The following is a 19,914-nucleotide window of genomic DNA, read 5'->3' as shown; positions in this document are numbered from 1 at the left end:
TAAAGTTGTGATTGCTAACTACATTTCCCTCTGTCCTGTTTTCTTCTGTTTATCATTCTAACTCTCTCTCTCTCTCTCTCTCTCTCTCTCTCTCTCTCTCTCTCTCTCTCTCTCTGTCTCCCCCTCTCTCTCTTTCTCTGTCTCTTTCCTGTCCCTCCTCTAATATCTGTTTTGGTTCTGACCACTATCTTCTTTTATCTGCCCTTCCTTTTATCACTTTACTCCTTTTCTTTTGTCCCCTTTCCATCCCACTCCCCTGTTGGGTAAGATAGATTTCTATCTAAGTAGACAAAATTGAGTGTGTGTATATGTATGTATATATATTTCTTTTACCAATTGAATATGTCTTTGAACCTATTTAGATTTAAGTTAAGTTCAAGTATTACCCACTCCCTGTCCCACCAATTTCCCCTCCACTGTAAAAACTCTTCTTTGAGATGCTTCTTTTATGTGAGATAATTTTCTTCCATTCTTCCTCTCCCTTCTCCCAGTGCATTTCTGTTTTTTCTCCTATACATTTTTTACATCATCCCAGATAACTGATTCACTCTCGCACAGTCTTTAAATGTAGAATCCTTGTAACTGCCCTAATAATAATACAATTCTTAGAACATACATGTACCATTTTCACATATAGAAAAATAGTTTAAATTTGAGTCCCTCATGAGTTCTCTTTCATGTTTACCTTTTTATGCTTCTCTTGAGTCTTGCATTTGAAAATCATGTTTTCTTTCAATTCTGATTTTTTTCATCGAGAATACTTGAACATCCTCTAATTAAATATCTATTTTTTTCCCTTGAAGGATTACACTCAGTTTTACTTGGTAGATTATTTTTGGTTGTAATTGTAGCTCTTATGCCTGCTAGAATATTATATTCCAAGCCCTTTGCTCCTTTAATGTGGTAGTTGCTAAATCCTCTTTGATTCTGATTATGGTTTCATGGTATTTGAATGGTTTCTTTCTTGCTGCTCAAAGCAATTTTTCTTTTACCTGAGAGCTCTGGAATTTGGCTATAATATTTCTGGGAGTTTTTCATTTTGAGATCTTTTTCAGAATGTGATTGGTGGAATCTTTCAATTTCTATTTTACTCTCTGGTTTTAGGATATTGGGGCAGTTTTCCTTTATAATTTCTTGAAATATGATGTTTAGACTCATTTTTTTTAATTCATGGCTTCCTGGTAATTCAATTATTCTTAAGTTATCCCTCGATTTGTTTTACACATCAACTATTTTTCCAATGAAATATTTTGCATTTTTCCTTCAATTTTTTCCTTTCTTTTGACTTTGTTTTATAACATCTTGATGTCTCATAGAGTCATTAGCTTCTACTTGCCAAATTCTAATTTTTATGGGAGTAGTTAGGTGGCACAGTGGATAAAGTGCTGGGTCTGAAGTTAGGAAGACTCACCTTCCTGAGTTCAAATCTGGCCTCAGACACTTACTAGCTGTTTAACCCTGGGTAAGTCACTTAATCCTGATTACCTCAGTAGTTTCCTCATCTGTCAAATGAGCTGGAAAAGGGAATTGCAAATCACTCCAATGTCTTTACCAAGAAAACCCCAAATGGGGTCACAGAGTTGGACATGGTTGAAAAGGCTAAACAACAACAGTATTTTAATGAATTGTGTTCTTCAGTAAACCTTTGTACCTCCTTTTCCATTTGGCAATTTTGCTTTTTAAGAAGTTATTTTCATCACTGAATTTTTGTATCTCTTTTCCAATTTGGTCAATTTATTTCTTAATGTCTTATTTTCTTCAGTTTTTGTGCCTCCTTTACCAAGCATTAATCATCTTTTCATGATTTTCTTCCTTTAAATTCTCAACCAAGTTTTTCTTCTGCCACTCTTTTTTATTTGAAAATCATTTTTAGCTCTTCAAGGAGTTCTTGTTGGGCTTCTGTGCAATTAATATTTATCTTTGAGGCTTTGCTTGTATCTATTTTGACTTCATTGTCTTCTTTTGAGTTTGTGTTTCATTCTTCCCTATCACCCTAGTATCTTTTTATGGTCAGATCTTGCTTGTTTTTTGCTCAGTTTTCCACTTTATTTCTTGATTTGGAATTTTATGTTGATGTTGGACTGTTCCTGGCATGGGGAACAGGGTGTGTAGGGCTCTTTCTCAAGCTTCAGGTTTTTTCACATTGCTATTGTCAGAGCCAGTTCTGGGGTTTTGAAAGTTTTCAGTGCTTCCTCAGTGGTATGATTTGTGGAAAGATGTGGTCACTGTTCTCTTTGTCTGTAGTCTAGTCCTTACCCAAGAAGGACCCCTCATCCCTTGGGATTGCAAACAATACTTCTCCTCAGGCCCCTCCTACCTTGGGTTTAGAAGTGATACTGCCCCTCAGAGTGCCCTGATTCCTTGGAGTCCAAAGCGATACTGACCCTCAGGGCTTCCACTCTTTCTTGACCTGAAGTGCTTTTCTCTGCCCTTGAATTATGACCCAGAAGTGGGTATAGTCAATGGAATTGCTGAACACTGTCTGGTCCTAAATCCAGTGCTAGTACAGGGGTACCTCATAATCTCTTTCTGACCAGTTGTCAGGTCCCCTTACTATCTCTGACTTGAGAACTCCCAAAACTGATGCTACTTTTGTTACCACTACTTAGTCCCACTACTAGTGTTTCATCCAAATGGGGTATAGGCTAGCCATCTCCCCTATGTCACAAATTTCTCTTTACAACCTCCTATGTTGCCTTGAGTTGGAAGAATCTCTCACTCTGACATTTTATTGGCTCTGCCACTTCAGAATTTGTTTTGAGGCATTATTTTAAAGTTGTTTGGAGGAGAATGTTGAGAGAGTTCAGCTGAATGATTCTCTATTCTGACAGCTTGGCTCTGCCTTCCCCAGGAAATGCAAATTAAAACAACTCTGAGATACCACCTCATACCTTTCAGAAATGACAAATGCTGGTGGGGATGAAGGAAAATAGGTATACTAATAAACTGTTGGTGAAGTAGTGAACTGGTCCAACCATTCTGAAGAACAATTTGGAACTCATTCTAAAAATCTAAAAACTGTGCATACCCTTTGATCTAGCAGTACTATTACCATGTTTGTATTCCAAAAAGATAAAAGGAAAAGGACCTATATGTGCAAAAATATTTATATTAATTCCTTTTGTGAAGGCAAAGAATTTGAAATTGAAAAGATGCTCATCAATTAGGAAATGATTGAACAAGCTGTGGCATATGATTTTGACGGAGTACTACTATGCCATAAGAAATGATGAGGGTAGTGGTTTCAGGAGAAAAAAATGGCAAGACCTATATGAACTGATACAAAGTGAAGTGAGAAGAACTGGGAGATCATTGTGCACAGTAACAGCAGTATTGTAATGATAATCAACTGTGAAAGACTTAGATACTCTGATCAATACAATCATCCAAGCCAACTTCAAGGGACTCATGATGAAAAAATGCTGTCCACCTTCAGAAAGAGGATGAACTCTGAATGCAAATTGAAGTACAATTTTCTTGCTTTTTGTGATATGGCTAATATGGAAATATGGTTTGCATGATTTCACATGTATAATTGATATCATTTTGCTTACCTTCACAGTAGGTGGGGGAAGGGTGGGAGGGAGAAAATTCGGAACTCAAAATTTAAAAAGAAAAGAATGTTAAAAATAAATAATTAATTTGAAAAAGAAGAAAGTTTTTAAAAAGTAAGGAATAACTGATGGATAGTTCATGTGTTCCACTGGCACCCATCCAGTACCTAGAGACCTAGAGGATGATCTTAAACATTCAGGGTGGACCCTCTTTTGAGGACTTATGGAAGGATATGGACAAGACTAGACCAAGATGAGAAGGTAGAGATGGCTCATTGTTCAATTTAAAAAATTACTAAGCACTTACTGTCAAGAATGTTGTTAAGCATTGGAGTTACAAATAAAGATGTGAGGAAATCCCTACCTTCAAGCTTTTTACATTCTACTAGGAGGATATAAAATGTTTGCAGCTAAGTAAAGATAATGAGCATAAACTAAATGATACACAGTGATATGGAGGGTGTAGCTAACAGTGGTAGGAATGAAGAAGGGCTTCTTGAAAGAAATAACACTTGAAGCTGATCCTTGGAGGCACAAGCAGTTACAAGAGGCAGAGATGAGAGAATTGAGATTATTCTGGGCACTGGGGACAGCCTATAGAAACACAATGAGGTGGCAGATGGAATATTATATCCTGGGAACAATAGGTATGGGGGCTTGTCTACCTTGTCTATCTACTATCTACAATGTCTGAGGGGAGATATGTGATCATCCTGGAAAGGTAGGCTGGAGCCAGACTGTGAAGGGTTTTAAAAGCCAGCCAGAGAACTTTGCATTTTATTCTAAAGGAGTCACTGAAGATTTCTGAGTGCAGGAGTGACGTAGACAGACCAGTGCTTTAAGAATATTGATTTGGTCGCATTATGGAAGATGAATTTGAGAAGGGAGAGTCTCAATTCAGAAAGACCCATTAGGGAATTCTTGCAATGGTCCAGGTAAGAGCTCATGAGGACCTGGACTAGGATGTTTATGGTTGAATAATGTTAAGAGTTGTGAGATACCGAAGAGGTGAAATCAATGAGACTTTGGCACCTGATCAGATGTGGGGATGGAGTGAGTGAGAATAAAGAGAGGAGAATTGCTATTAAATTGTAAATCTTGGTGACTAGAAGAATGGTGGTGCCCTCTATAGAAATAGGGAAATTAAATGAGTTTAGGGGAAGGATAATAATCCAGTCCTGACTTTTATGATTCCTTTCAATTATAATATTTTGCAATTCTGATTAATTTTCTTCTTCCCTCTCCTCAAACCTCCACCTCGTTGTTCCAGAAACCAAACCTTTGACACCTTGTCCTTGATTCCTTTTTGCCACCTCTGCTTCATCCTCTCCTATTGATCTGTGTTCCTGAACTGACCCAATAACTTTGATCCATCTACTTTGTATTTCAAAAATGTCTTCCTAGGGGGCAGCTAGGTGGCGCAGTGGATAGAGCACCAGCCCTGGAGTCAGGAGGACCTGAGTTCAAATCTGGCCTCAGACACATAACACTTACTAGCTGTGTGGCCCTGGGTAAATCACTTAACCCCAATTGCCTCACAAAAGAAGGCTTCCTTAGTTGAATACTGAGCCATAATCCACACCTCAAAGAATTCAGCTAACGTTCTGAAGGAAGAGTCTGAACTCTTCTCCTGATGTAGGAGTTACTGCAAATAGTTGCTTATCTTCTCCAGAAGGGGCTGCCCTTCAATCTAGTCTCTGGCCTCTGGCTTCTCAGGTGTAAACCCAGGTATGTACCACAGCTTGGCCTAGACTATTGTCTTGTGAGCAGTTCTGTGGCCAAGGGCAGTCTGCTCAGCACTGTGCCAGAAATTAGGAGAGACAGAACAGAAATCCCTTGCTAGCTAATGAGACTTTTGTAGACATACACATATACAGATATTAAGCTGGGAAAAAAGAAAAAAAAAGGCCACTCTGAAAAGTCTTTAGAAAGCCTTCTCTCCCATCTGTTCAGTTAGTGGGAAGGCTCTGTTTTCCATACTTAAAGGATTTGTAAATTCATTACCAACAAGTAAAATGTACAAGGCACACACAGAAACATTGAGGTCTGATTCACTATCTGCTGAGAAATTGTAATTGCACAAATAAAGTGCCACTCCTTTCTGGTTAACTGGGGGTAAACACACCCATTCGGACCCTATGCCAAGAGGGGGTGCAATGCTCATCCTTCACTGTCTCACTTCACCTGCTGCCAGCCAAACCATCTGCTATTCTGTCCCTGGGTGAGTAGCTCTGATCTTCAGCATTGGGTTGAGTAGAGAAGTCATTGTTTTTTTTTTTTAATCCTACATATCGTCTATGCTGTGAGATAGTGATCTGAGGTACATTCCCTTGGTAGCAGTGGCATAAGGTATGTATGGAATTAGGGAGGTTCCTGATCTTGTGCCCATCAGGACACTTTTTGGAAACTTTGAGGATGAGGATGAGATGCAAGGCTAACCTTCAACCTCAGCCAAGCTGTATTGAGTTCATAGATTCGATTAAGTTCACAGATTCAGAGCAGGATTTCAGAGTAGGAAGAGACCTTATGGCCTCAGTGACCCTCTAATGTAAGCCAAACCTGAAAAAGAATCCCGACTTCAAGAAATTACAAGAGATCTTACAATGATTACAATGATCTTACAAGAGATCATCCAGACTTTTCTTGAAGAAAATGAAAGGCAACTCACTACTTCAAAAGGAAACCCATTACATTTTTTAGTTTCTCTAAATGTTGAGAAATATTTGCTTACATTTAGCCTAAATTTAGAAGTCAGCTAGGTAGCATAATGGATAGATCATTAGATTTGGAGTTAGGAAGACCTGAGTTCAAATTCAGCCTAAGTCACTAATTAGTTGCGTGTACTGTTCTCAGTCTCACCTGTAAAATGGGGATAATAATAGTCTCTACTTTCCAGGTATTGTGAGGATCAAATGAGGTATTTATAAAGTGCTTTGCAAACCTTAAAGTGTGATATAAGTACTAGGTATTCATGTTATTATTATTCAGGATCCAACAATAAATCATATCTTATAAGACAAGTGCTATATAAGCATTTACTATTATTATTAAATTTGCCTCTTTGCAACTTTTGCCCACTGCTCCTAGTTCTACCTTCTGGGTTAAGCAAAACAAATCTAATCCTTCTTCTGTTAGACAAACCTTCCAATACTTGAAGATGGCAAGACAGCTGCCACACCCCCCTGAGGCTTCTCTTTTCTGAGCTAAATATGCATAGTTCCTTCAAATAATCTCCTATCTGGACACTGCCCAGTTATCAATGCTTCTTCTAAAATGTAGAATTGAGCATAATGCCCTAGACAGGATCTGACAAGGACAAAGTACAGGGGGACTGTCACCTCCTCATTCCTGGAAACTATGTCTCTCTTAATTGACTCTTTATAGGATCATAAATGTATATGGCCCTCCTTCCTGCTTGCCTAACTGTTCAATTGGAGCCACAGAAATCTCCTTACTTCTCAAATAGCATGTTTCTTTGTACCAGTTCCCGTACTTGGAAGGTTCTCCTCTCCTTACCCTTCTTTTCCCATCCGAATCTTTCCTAATCCAGGCCCAGCTTTCCTGATCACTTTCCCTTTATGCAATTTTAGTACACTGGCCTTCTGTGTCCCCTTATTTGACTCTTAGAAGAGATTCCCCAGGATGGTAGTTTGGACATTTCTAGGATCCATTATTTTTCTGGACCCAGGCCTCCCTCTATTGATGCAGACTGTAACCCCTCTGTGCCTTAAGAGATGGTCTTCAAGAGCTGCTGAGGGGAAAGAATTCCCTACCTGAGAACCAACCTACGACAGAGCTTTCCAAGCTTTGACTAGGTTGATCCTCAGACAATACATATGAGGGAGCCCGTATCTTAAGTCTTCTTAGTGCAGTAAAAACCTTTTATAGAGTTCTTGTTCTGCTGTCATAAACTCTGAGAACCCTAAGTCGCCTCTACATCATGATGAGAAATCAAAATAGGACTTTGGTGCAATGGGGTAGTCTTGTCTCACTGATGCCGCCGTAAACTTTGGATCTTCAGGGATTTACTTCTTGCATACCAGACCTCCTCCTCCCCAGCCTCCCACCCAATAAGATCCAATACAAGACCTACACAGAGTAAGACCAATAAAGGGTTTTTGAACAAAGGAATGAATTAAGCAATAACTATGAGCAGCATCAAAGGCTTCACGTGGCTAACCTGAAACTCTGACCTCAGAGGGAAGGAGCTGTCCAGAGACTGATGAGATGCTGAGATATTGCCAGTAACATCTTAGCCCAGGGGCAAAGAGAACCCTATTGATTGAGCTTTACTAAGATTCCCCTGTAATTCCTGACAGGATGGGTGAGTTGTAAAAAACCAAGAGGCAGAGACAAGCTTCTAAAGACCTGAACTCCATATCAGATGAATACAATCATAAAAACATAGGACTTAGAGCTGAAAAGAATCTTCCGGATGATTGCATTCATCCTCTTTGTTGGACAGAAGAGGAAACTGAGGCCTCCAAAGGGGAAAGTAAGTAGTACAGCCAGGATATGAACTCAAATCTTCTAGAGCTTAGTGATTCATGTAATTTTCACCCATATCTTCTAACAGAAGGTAGCACAGTTTATGAGAATGTGTATACCAGACAATCAAATTAAAGTGGGTTACATGTGTATATGCTTACTATGTGTGTCTATATTTCTGCGCTACATGTATGTAGCATGAGGCAATGGGAAAAAATCTTGGACTTAGAATCAGAAATCCTGGTTTTGTGACCCAGTTTCACTCAGCCAGTCCCTTTGGAGGAGATATTTAAACCTCTCTGGGATCCTCATTCACACACCTGGAAAATGAGACAATCAGACAAGATGATCTCTATGGTCCCTCCCAGTTCTAAATGCTAGAATCCTATGATTCTGATTTGTGCTGTCTGTGTACATTCATGGCTGAATATAACTTGTATGTTAATGTATACACAGATATGTGCATGTCTGTACAAATAAGTATATTTGTGTATATTCAGGGGTCAGAAAAAGCTTCATTAAAGAGCTGGTAGCTTGAGCTGAATTAAACCTCTGGGCAGAACTCTTCTTTGGGTCTGGAAATGGGAACATAGCAGTATGCAGACTTTAGTTGCAAGTGCATACGTAGGTGTGTGCTTGCATGTCTACATGGTGTGTATATGCCCCATCCCTACTTATCTGTGCAAAGCACACACGGTTGGCTTAATAACATCTGCAATTGAGCCAGCACGCTAACTGCGGTGGCCCCATGGTGGTATCAGCCTTGCTGAAGCCCTTTCAGGATTACCAGTGCTCAGCACAGTTTAAATAGATCCCTAGCCCTAATCCCTAAACAAAGATGCAATGATTTCTGCTAAATATGTTGGCTTATTTATGAAGATAAAGTCAAGGATATGGGAGGCTGCATTTGGCAGAACACTGATTAATGTAAAAGATGGGAGATGCTGGAATAGGATCTGTGCCCATGGGTGGGAAAGTGGGAAGAAAAGAAATACCGAGGCAGTGTTAGGCAGTAAATAAGCAGTTCTACTCCCTGAGGGAAGCCTCACTTCTGCAGCAGTGTATTGGCTAGTGCAAGTATATTGAGGTGGTAAAAATGAAACAAATAATCTTAAAAGACTTAAGAAGCCTGATCAATGCAATGGCCAATGATTATTCCAGAAGACTAACGATAAAGAATACTACTTACCTGAGAGAAGAGAGCCTAGCAGTACCAAATATCAAATTATACTACAAAGCAGTATCTATAGTTAGCATTTAAATAGCACCTTAAGATTTGCAAAGCACTTTACAAATATTATGTCATTTGGTACTCAACACAACTCTGGAAAGTGGGTGCTATTATTATCCTCATTTTACAACTGAGGAAACAGAGGCAGGTAGCTGTTAAGTGACTTGTCCAGGATCAAAGGGCTACAAGCTTGTGACGCAGGATTCAGACTCAGATTTTCCTGACTACAGGCTCAGTGTTCTATTATGCCACCTATAGTCCTCCATGCAGGGATCATGCCATCTACCTCTGTGTATGTTATAGTGACTAGAACAGCTTTGAGAGCATAGTAAGCATTCGTAAAATACTCGTGGGTTAATGGGAAACAATCAACAAGCATTTATTAAGCACTGTAAGAGTCTAAGGTCAGACTTAAACTCAGGTCTTTCTGCCAATACCAGGACCCCTTATGTGTCTCAACATAGCCAGAGGAATGGGGAGACTCCAGCTCAGAGAACAGCCATGTGCTTCAGTATAGTCTTGGGTAAACAGACAGTCTCCAGCAGCCAGCCTCCCAGGTGCTTCAGTGTAGCCCTGGGGAAACACAGAAACACCCCTATGTCCTCTGCACATGCCAGACACCAGCACTAGGACCCAGGCTTAGCACTAGGTAAGCTGCCAAAACTCTATGACCTCAGTAGCAACAGCCATCCCATACCCCACTTGCTCAGCACAGCACCAGACATGAGGGTACCTCCAGGCATCAGGGCAACATCAGCGCAGCACCAGGTAAAGAGCCAGGGCCTGCAGCCTCTGGCACAAGAAACCTGAGACAGTGCCCCTTCCACCTTGGGTAAAGAGCTTAAAAGAAAGGGAAAAGGCCAAAAAAGACAAGCAAAAAACAAACAAACAAATAAACAAAAAGAATCTGACCATAGAAAGTTATTACGGTGACAGGGAAGATCAAGATTCAAACTTAGGAGAGGACAACAATATCAAAACACCTATGGGCAAAACCTCAAAGAAAAATTAAAAGTGGTCTCAAGCCCAGAAAGAACTCATGGAAGAGCTCAAAAATGAGCTTAAAAATCATGTAAGAGAGGTAGAACAAAAATTGGAAAAAGAAATGAGAGTGATGCAAGAGAATTATGAAAAAAGAGTCAACAGCTTACAAAAAGAAAACAACTGCTTAAAAAGTAGAATTGGCCAAGTGGAAAAGGAATTACAAAAGCTAACTAAGGAAAACAGCTCCTTAAAAGTTAGAATAGGCAAGAGGAAGCTAATGACTATATGAGACATCCAGAATCAATAAACAAATTCAAAAGTATGAAAAAATAGAAGAAACTGTAAAATACTTCATTGGAAAAACAACTGACCTGGAAAATAGGTACAGTAGAAATAATATCAGAATCATTGGAGTACCTGAAAGCCATAACCAAAAGGAGGACCTGGACAGCATCTTTCAAGAAATTTTTGAAGAAGACTGCCCTGATATGGGCATAATATCAGTAAGCATTGAAAAAATCTACCAATCACCTCAGGAAAGAGATCCCAAAATAAAAAAACTCCAAGAAACATTATAGCCAAATGTCAGAACTATCAGGTCAAGGGAAAATAAAATAATGTAAACTGCCAGATAGAAGCAATTCAAATATTGGGGAGCCACAGCATTACAGAGGACTCAGCAGCTGCAACATTAAAGGATCTGAGGTCACAGAATATGATATTCCAGAAGACAAAGGAGCTAGGTCTACAACCAACAATCACCTACCAATGAAATTAAGCATAATACTTAAAGGGAAAATGGCAATTCAATGAAATAGAGAGATTTTAAGCTTTCATAAGAAGACCAGAATTGAAAAAAAAATTATCTCCAATATCAAGACCTAAAAGAAGCCTAAAAAGGTAAAGAGGGAAGAGAAAACATAAGGGATTCAATGGAACTGAACTGTTTACATGCCTACATGCTTATATAGGAAGATGATACTTGTAATTCTTAAAAATTGTACCACTAAAGGTAGAGTTAGAAGGCATATGCATAGAGAGAGGGTGCAAGTATGAAGTGAACTTGAGGGAATGACAAAAAAATGTAGGATTAGAAAGAGGAGTACACTGGGTATAGAAGGAAGGGAGAGGTAGAATGGGGTAAATTATTTCATATGAAGAAGCAAGAAAAACCTGTTACACTGGAGAAAAAGATAGGAGGGTGGGCAATGGGCATCACTTGAACCTTACTCTCATTAGTATTGGCTCAAAGAAGAAATAACATATACAGTCAGTTGAGTATAGAGATCCGTCTTAACTGATAGGAAAATAGGAGAGGAGAAAACTAAATAAAGGTGGGGGATGGGGTGAAGGGGGCATGAACTGACAGAAAATGGGGTAGACTGAGGGAGGTAGTAGACAGAAGCAAAACACTGCTGAGGATGGAAAGGGTGAAAGGAGAGAGATGACAAACAAGAGGAAAAATAGGATGGAGGGAAATACACAGTTAGTAATCATAACTGTGAATAGGATGGATTCTCATAAAACAGAAGTAGATAGCAGAGTGGATCAAAAACCAGAATCCTACAATATGTTGTTTACAAGAAACACACTTGAAACAGAGAGACACATAGAGGGTAAAGGTAAGGGGCTGAAGCAGAATCTATTATGCTTTAGCTAAAAATTTAAAAAGCAGAGGCATCAATCCTGATCTCAGATGAAGCAAAAGCAAAAATAGACTTAATTAAAAGAGATAAAGAAGGAAGCTACATCTTGCTAAAAGGTATCATAGACAATGAAACTACATTAATACTAAACATATATGCATCAAGTGGCATAGCATCCAAATCCTTAGAAGAGAAATTAAGTGAGTTATAGGAAGAAATAGACAGCACAAGACACAGTAGTAAATGACCATAGTAACCTAGTGTCTGATAAACCCAAAGACCCAAGTTTTTTGGATAATAACTGATTATTTGACAAAAACTGCTGGGAAAACTGGAAAACAATAGGGCACAAACTAAATATATATCAACATATCACACCATATACTAAGATAAGGTCAAAATGGGTACATGATTTAGACATAAAGGATGACACCATAAACAAACTAAAAGAGCCAAGACATAGTCTACTTGTCAGATCTATGGAGAAAGGAAGAACTCATGACCAAACAAGAGATAGCATTACAAAATGTAAAATTGATGATTTTGATTATATTAGAAAGCTTTTGAACAAACAAAACCAATGCAACTAAGATTAGAGAGAAAGCAAAAAGCTGGGAAACAAAACACCTGGAAAGACTTGTACAAACTGATACAAAGTGAAATAAGCAGAACCTGAAAACATTATACACACTATCAGCGATTGTGTGATGATCAACTGTGAATGACTCAGCTCTTCTCAGCAACACAATGACCCACAAGTGCAAAGGACTCATGATGACAAAATGGTATCCACATCCAGATAAAGAACTGATGGACTCTGAATGCAGATTGACACACACTTTTTTCACTTACTTTGTTCTTTTTCATGTTTTTTTTTTCTTTTGGTATGTTTCTTCTTTCACAATTATGACTAATATTGAAATATGTTTTACATGATAGAACATGTGTAACCTATATCAAATTGTCTACTATTTTATGAAGAGGGGAGGGAGGGAGGGAGAAAAATTTTGAACTCAAAATCTTTTAAAAATGAATGCTAAATAGAATTGGGCAAGAGGAAGCTAGTGACTCCATAGGACATCAAGAAACAATAAAACAAAAACAAAAGAATGAAGAAAATAGAAGAAAATGTGAAATATGACATCAAAAAACAACTGACCTAAAAAATAGATTAAGGAGAGGTAATTTAAGAGTTATTGGACTGCCAGAAAGCCATGATCAAAAAAACAGGTTAGACATCATATTTCAGGAAATTGTTAAAAAAAAAAACCCTACCCCAATAATTTAGATGCAGAGGGTAAAATAGAAATTGGGGGGGGGGAAATTCACCACCTGAAAGAGATCCCAAACTGAAAACTTAGAGGAATATTATACCCAAATCCTAGATCTCCCAAGTCAAAAAGAAAATATCACAAGCAGCCGGAAAGAAACAAATCAAAAATCATGGAGTCATAGTCAGGATCACAAGAGATTTAGTGGCTTCTTCCACATTAAAGCAGAGGAGGGCTTGGAATATGATATTCTGGAAGGCAAAAGAACTAGTGTAATAACCAAGAATAATAACTACCCAGCAAAACTAGGTACAGTCTTTGTAGGGGAAAATGGATATTTAATGAAATACAAGACTTTCAAATGTTTCTGATGAAAAGATCACAGCTGAACAGGAAATCTGACTTTTAAATATAAAACTCAAGAGAAGCATACAATGTTAAATATGAAAGAGAAATCATTACAGACTCAAAAGGGTTAAACTGTTTATATTCCTATGGCAGAAGATGATTCATGTAACTCCTAAGAAATTTATCATTATTAGGGCAGTAAGAAACAGTTTACATAGACAGAGGGCATAATTATGAGTTTATTATGTTGAGATGATCTCCAAAAAAATGAAGGGGTAAGAAACAGGGATGGACTGGGAAAAGGGGAAAGGGAGAGGTTGAAAGAGGAAAAGTTTCTAACATAAAAGAAGCATGCTAGGAACAGTGGAGGGGAAAATATGGGTGGTGGGCAATGTTTGAACCTCATTATCAACAGAATTGATTCAAAGAGGAAAAAATATATATACACACACTCAGTTGTGTATAGAAATCTATCTTACCTAATAGGGGAATAGGAGGGGAAGTACTTAAGAGAAGGAGAGAGGGATGATGAAAGGGAGGGCAGATTAAAAGAGACAATGGTTAGAAGCAAATACTTTTGAGGAGGGACAGAATAAAAAGTGAGAGAGGAGAGTAAACAGAAGAAAATGGGATGGAGGGAAATAGACAGTTAATAATTACAACAGTGAATGTGAATGAGATGAGCTCATCCACAAAACAGAAGTGAATAGCAGAATGGTTTGGAAACCAGAATCCAGCAATACACTGTGTACAAGAGACACACTTGGGCCAGAAATGAAGGGCTGGAGCAGAATCTATTATGCTTTAGCTGAAGTGAAAATGACAGGGGTAGCAATCATGATCTCAGACAAAGCAAAAGCAAAAATAGACCTAATTAAAAGAGATAATCACAGAAACTTCATTTTATAAAAGGCATCATAGACAATGAAGTAATATTAAAAAAATTTGCTGCAAGTTTCTCTGATAAAGGCCTCATTTCTCAAATATATAGAAAATTCAGTCAAAATTATAAAAATAAGAGCAATTCCCCAATTGGTAAATGGTCAAAGGATCTAAGCAGGTAGCTTTCAGAAAAATAAATCGAAGTAATCCATAATCATATTTTTATAAAAAATGCTTGAAATCTCTATCTTTTTTGAAGAAATGCAAATTAAGACAACTCTGAGGTACCACTTCACACCTATCAGAAATGACAAATGCTGGAGTGGATGAAGGAAAATAAGTACACTAACAAATTGTTGATGAAGTAGTGAACTGGTCCAAGCACTCTGAAGAACAATTTGGAACTGTGCCCAGAGGGCTATAAAACTCTGCAAAAACTCCTTTGACCCAGTAAATACCATTATTAAGTTTGTACCCCAAAGAGATGAAAGGAAAAGGACCCATATGTATAGAAATATTTATATTAGTTCCTTCTGTGGTGGCAAAAACTGGGAATTGAAGGAATGCTCATTAATTGGGGAATGGCTAGAAAAGCTGTGGCATATAATTATGATGAAGTACTATTGTGATATAAGAAATGATGAGGGGGCTGGTTTCAGAAAAATATGGGAAGACCTATGATGAATTCATGCAAAGTGAAGTGCGAAGAACAGGAAGATCATTGTGGCAGTAACAGCAACGCTGTAACATGAAAGACTTGGCTATCTGATCGATACAATAATCCAAGACAAATCCAAAGGACTTGGGATGGAAAAATACTATTTACCCCCAGAGAGAACTGATGAATTCTGAGTACAAACTGAAGTATAATTTCTTTTTGCTTTTTTACATTATGGCTAATACGAATATACGTCTTTCATGCTTTCACATGTATAATTGATACGTTGCTTGCCTTCTAAGTAGGTGTGGGACAGTATGGGAGGGAAGGAGAGAATTTTGAACTCAGAATTTAAAAGGAAAAGAATGTAAATAATAACTTTTTAAAAATTTAAAAAAGTTTATTCCTGGTTAAGAAATATATCGATCAATTAAACAGATTGAATACACAACTTTCAGAATCAAATGAGCACATAAACCTAGTGTTTGATAAGTTTTTCAAAAAATATATTTATTTTATTCTGAGCTTAAGAAATAAAATAAGCATTTCCACAACATGATAGAACAGAAAAAGAGATGATTGTACATGAAACTGCAAATTTACTGTGTACAACTTGCTATTCCTTTTAAATATATAATAAAATTATCACGTATCTTTCTTTTTTCTTCCCTCCCCCCACCCTAGAGATGACTACCATTAAGCATAAATATGTATATGTATATGTATATGTATATGTATATGTATATGTATATGTATATGTATATGTATGTATATGTATGTATGCGTATGCGTATGCGTATGCGTATGCGTATGCGTATGCGTATGCGTATGCGTATGCGTATATGTATATGTATATGTATATGTATATGTATATGTATGTATACATATATGTATATGTAAAACCACTCTATACGTAGTTCTATTTATTAATTCTTTTTTCTGAATACACATAGTATTTTCCTTCATACATCCCTCATAGTTAATTTGAGTATTTAAAATAGTCAAAATGACTTAGTCACTCAAAGTTGTTCTTACAGCAACATTGTTGTTATTGTATACAATGTTCTCTTGGGTTTGCTCAATTTACTCTTTATTATTTTGTGCAAGTCTATCCATGTTTTTTCTAAGACTATCAAGCTCATCATTTCTTGTAGTGCAGTAGTATTCCATCACAATCATATACCACAATTTGTTCAGCCATTCCCCAATTGATGTGCATCCGCACAATTTCTGGTTCTTTGACACCAGAAAGAGAGATGCTATAAATATTTAAGAACATATAGGTTCTTTTCTGTTTTCCCTAATCGTCTTGGAAAATACACTTACTAGTGCTATTTCTGGGTCAAAGGGTATAGGCAATTTAATAACTCTTTGCTCTCCAAAATGGTTGGATCAGCTCACAGTTCTACCAAAAATGAATTAGTGTCCCAATTTTTCCACATCCCCTCCAACATTTGTTGCTTTTCCCCTTTAATCATTTTAGCCGATCTGATAGGTATAAAATGATATCTCAAGTTTGTTTAATTTTCATTCTCTAATCAATAATGATTTACAGCATTTTTTCTATGACTATAAATTGTTTTGATTTCTTCATCAGAAAACTGCCTGTATTTGTATTTGTCTTCATATTTGACATATGGGCATAGACCAATATTGAACACCATTTACCAAAATAAGATCAAAATGGATACATGATCTAGATATAAAGAGAGATATTACAAGAAAATCTGAGGAACATGCACTATTTTACTTATCCAACTTATGGATAGCCAAACAATTTGTGAATAATGAAGAGATAAAGAGTAGAATGAAGTGTAAAATGGATAATTTCTATTACTTAAATTGAAAATATTTTTGTACCAAAAAAATGTAGCCCAATCAGAAGGTAAGCAGAAAATTGGGGGAAAATTTTTATAGACAGGTTCTCAGATAAAGTTCTTATATCTCAAATATTTAAAAAACATTGTCAAATCTGTAAGAAAATGAGTCATTCCCCAATTGATAAATGGTCAAAGAATATGAGAAGTTTTTACTTAAGTAAAACCAAGGCAGCTAAAATTAGAAGGGAAACAAGTAATTGGGGCAAAAATAGTTTCAGTAAGTTTTATTTGATAAGGACCTCATTTCCAAGATATATAGGGAACTGATTCAAGTCTATAAGAATAACAGCTATTCTCCAATTGATAGTGGTCAGAGGATTAAGAACAATTTTCTGAAGAAGAAATCCAAATTATCACTATCCATATAAAAATGTTTCCTATTACTAATAATTAGAGAAATGCAAATTAAAGCAACTCTGAGGTTCTACTGATCAGATCAGCAAAGTTGACAAAAAGGGAAAATGAAAAATATTGGGTAGTCTATGGGAAACCGTTTATACTTTGTTGATGGAATTGTAAGTTGGTTCAGCCATTCTGGAAATAAATTTGGAATGATCCCCATCCCCCTGCCAAATTACTAAATCCTGTATACCCTTTGACTTAGCAATACCATTACTAGATTTATATCTCCACACAAAATGAAAGAAAGAAGATGGGGCAGCTAGGTGGCACAGTGGATACAGCACCAGACCTGAGTTCAAATCCGGCCTCAGATGCATAAAACTTACTAGCTGTGTGACTCTGGGCAAGTCATTTAACTACAACTGTCTCACCAAAAAACAAACGAATGAACGAACAATAAAAAAAAAAGAAGAAAAAGATCAATATGTGCAAAAATATTTTAAGACCTCTTTTTGTAGTGACAAAGAATTAGAAATAAGGGAGCATCCATCAACTGGAGAATGGCTGAATAAATTATGGTATATAAATATAATGGAATATTATTTTGCTATAAAAATTATGAAAGGTACAGTTTCCTGAGGAGATCAATAAACTTAGAATGAATTGGGCAGAACAAGGAGAACAATGTCAATAACAAAAACATGATAGACAATCAATTTTGAAAGACTTAAGACCTTTAATCAAAGACTAAGCATGATTCTCGAGGACTCAACGATGAAACATTTTACCTACCTCTTGACAAGAAGTGATGGACTCAGTGTGCTGATTTAGACATATATTCTTTGGACATGGCCAATGAGGGAATTAGTTTTGCTTGACAATGTGTATTTATCACAAGGGGTTTTCTACTTTAAAAAAAAAAAAGGAAGGAGGAGGTGGAGAGAAGGGAAGTATTTGTTGTTAACATAAAATGTAATTAATTTTGAAAAATAATGTTTTCTCCCACCCGACAGAGGAATAATGCACTAAATCTGTGCACTAAGATGTCGTTTTCCCCGACTCCACCCAAGAGCTGAGGGAGAAAGGAGGATGGGAAAGCTGGGGAATATTAGAATGGCTTGCTTGTTTCCACTTGGAAGTAGGTAAGCAGACTTAATGGAAACAAAAGAACTAGGGACATTCTGCTCTTTACTCTCATACTATTTTCTTTCCTCCCTCATGCCTTGTGTCCTGTTTCTCTTCATATTTATGTCCTATTATGACCCCTCAGAAAACTGTCCTAGGATGATGATGATGATGATCATCATCATCATCATCATCATCACAATAATAGTAATAATGATGATTATTATTTATATAGTGCTTTGTTTTACAAAGTAATTTACATGTTATTTCATTTGATCATCACAATAAGCCTGTGAGGTAGATGTTATTATTATCAACATCTTCATTTTATAGATGAAGAAGCTAAGGCTCAGAGATGTTAAGTTAATTACCCCAGATCACACAGGCAACATTTGAACTCAGATCTTCCTAACTCTAAGTCCAACAGTCTACATCGCCCATCGCTATTCAGAACTGGAAGGGGCCATACTCATCAATCATCTATTTGCTCATTTTCCAGCTGTAGAAATTGAGGCCCAGAAAAGTTAAATCAGCTGCCCAGAGTTGTTCAGGAAGTATTTGAGCCAAGGCATTAAACCCAGATCCTCTGGCTCCTCATCCGATGGTCTCATCCTTCCATGCTTCATCTGATAGACACTATACTGCAAGGAACACCAGACTGGAAGTCAGGAAACCTGTGTTCCAGTCCTGGCATTAGTTCCAGTTGGACTGTGACTTTAGGGGAATCACTTCTCTCTATATCTCAGGTACTTGATCGTAAAGTAGGGATGATAGTGACATGCCCTATATACAGACTGTTGGGAAGATGAAATGAAGGGATTAATTTAAGAAATATTTCTTGGGTACAGGATGTTGTAGAGTTTGTAGAAAAGCATAGTTTGTTGGAGAGATGAGAAATAAACTACAAAGAGTAAAAATACCAGATTGATAGTCTATGCTAATATTACAGGATGAAGAAAGGGGCCTTAAAGGTCATTTAGTCCCATTTCCTCATGTTATAGATGAAGAAACTGAGGCCAAGAGAAATTAAACACCTGTCCAAGGTCATACTAGAGCAATGAGGTGACGCATTGGATAGAGCTCAGGGCTGTTGGTGCTGTTGTCCTTCATGCTCTAAGAGGACCGTGACATCACGGAGGTGATGATATGACATGCAAATCAACTGGATTTAAGTGAGAGAGGGCTGTGCAAAGCCACCAGCCTCACTTTCTCTTCCAGAGCCCTCTGGGCCTGGAGTCAGGAAGAGTCCACTTCCTGATTTCAAATTTGGCCTCAGACACTTACTAGCTATGTGACCCTGAACAAATCACTTAACCCTATTTGCCTCAGTTTCCTCATCTGTAAAATGAGCTGGAAGAGCAAATGGCAAACTACTCCAGTATCTTTGCCAAGAAAACCTCAAATGGTGTCACAAAGAGTCAGACATGACTAAAACAACTGAACAACAACAAGATGTGACGGTCACTGTGCCAGGCACTGGAGATACAAACAGAAAAATGAAACAG

Source organism: Phascolarctos cinereus, unplaced genomic scaffold (genome assembly GCF_003287225.1).
Source record: "Phascolarctos cinereus isolate Bilbo 61053 unplaced genomic scaffold, phaCin_HiC Scaffold_2;HRSCAF=192, whole genome shotgun sequence".
Lineage (NCBI taxonomy): Eukaryota > Metazoa > Chordata > Mammalia > Diprotodontia > Phascolarctidae > Phascolarctos > Phascolarctos cinereus.
Note: the sequence above shows the minus strand (reverse complement) of the source record.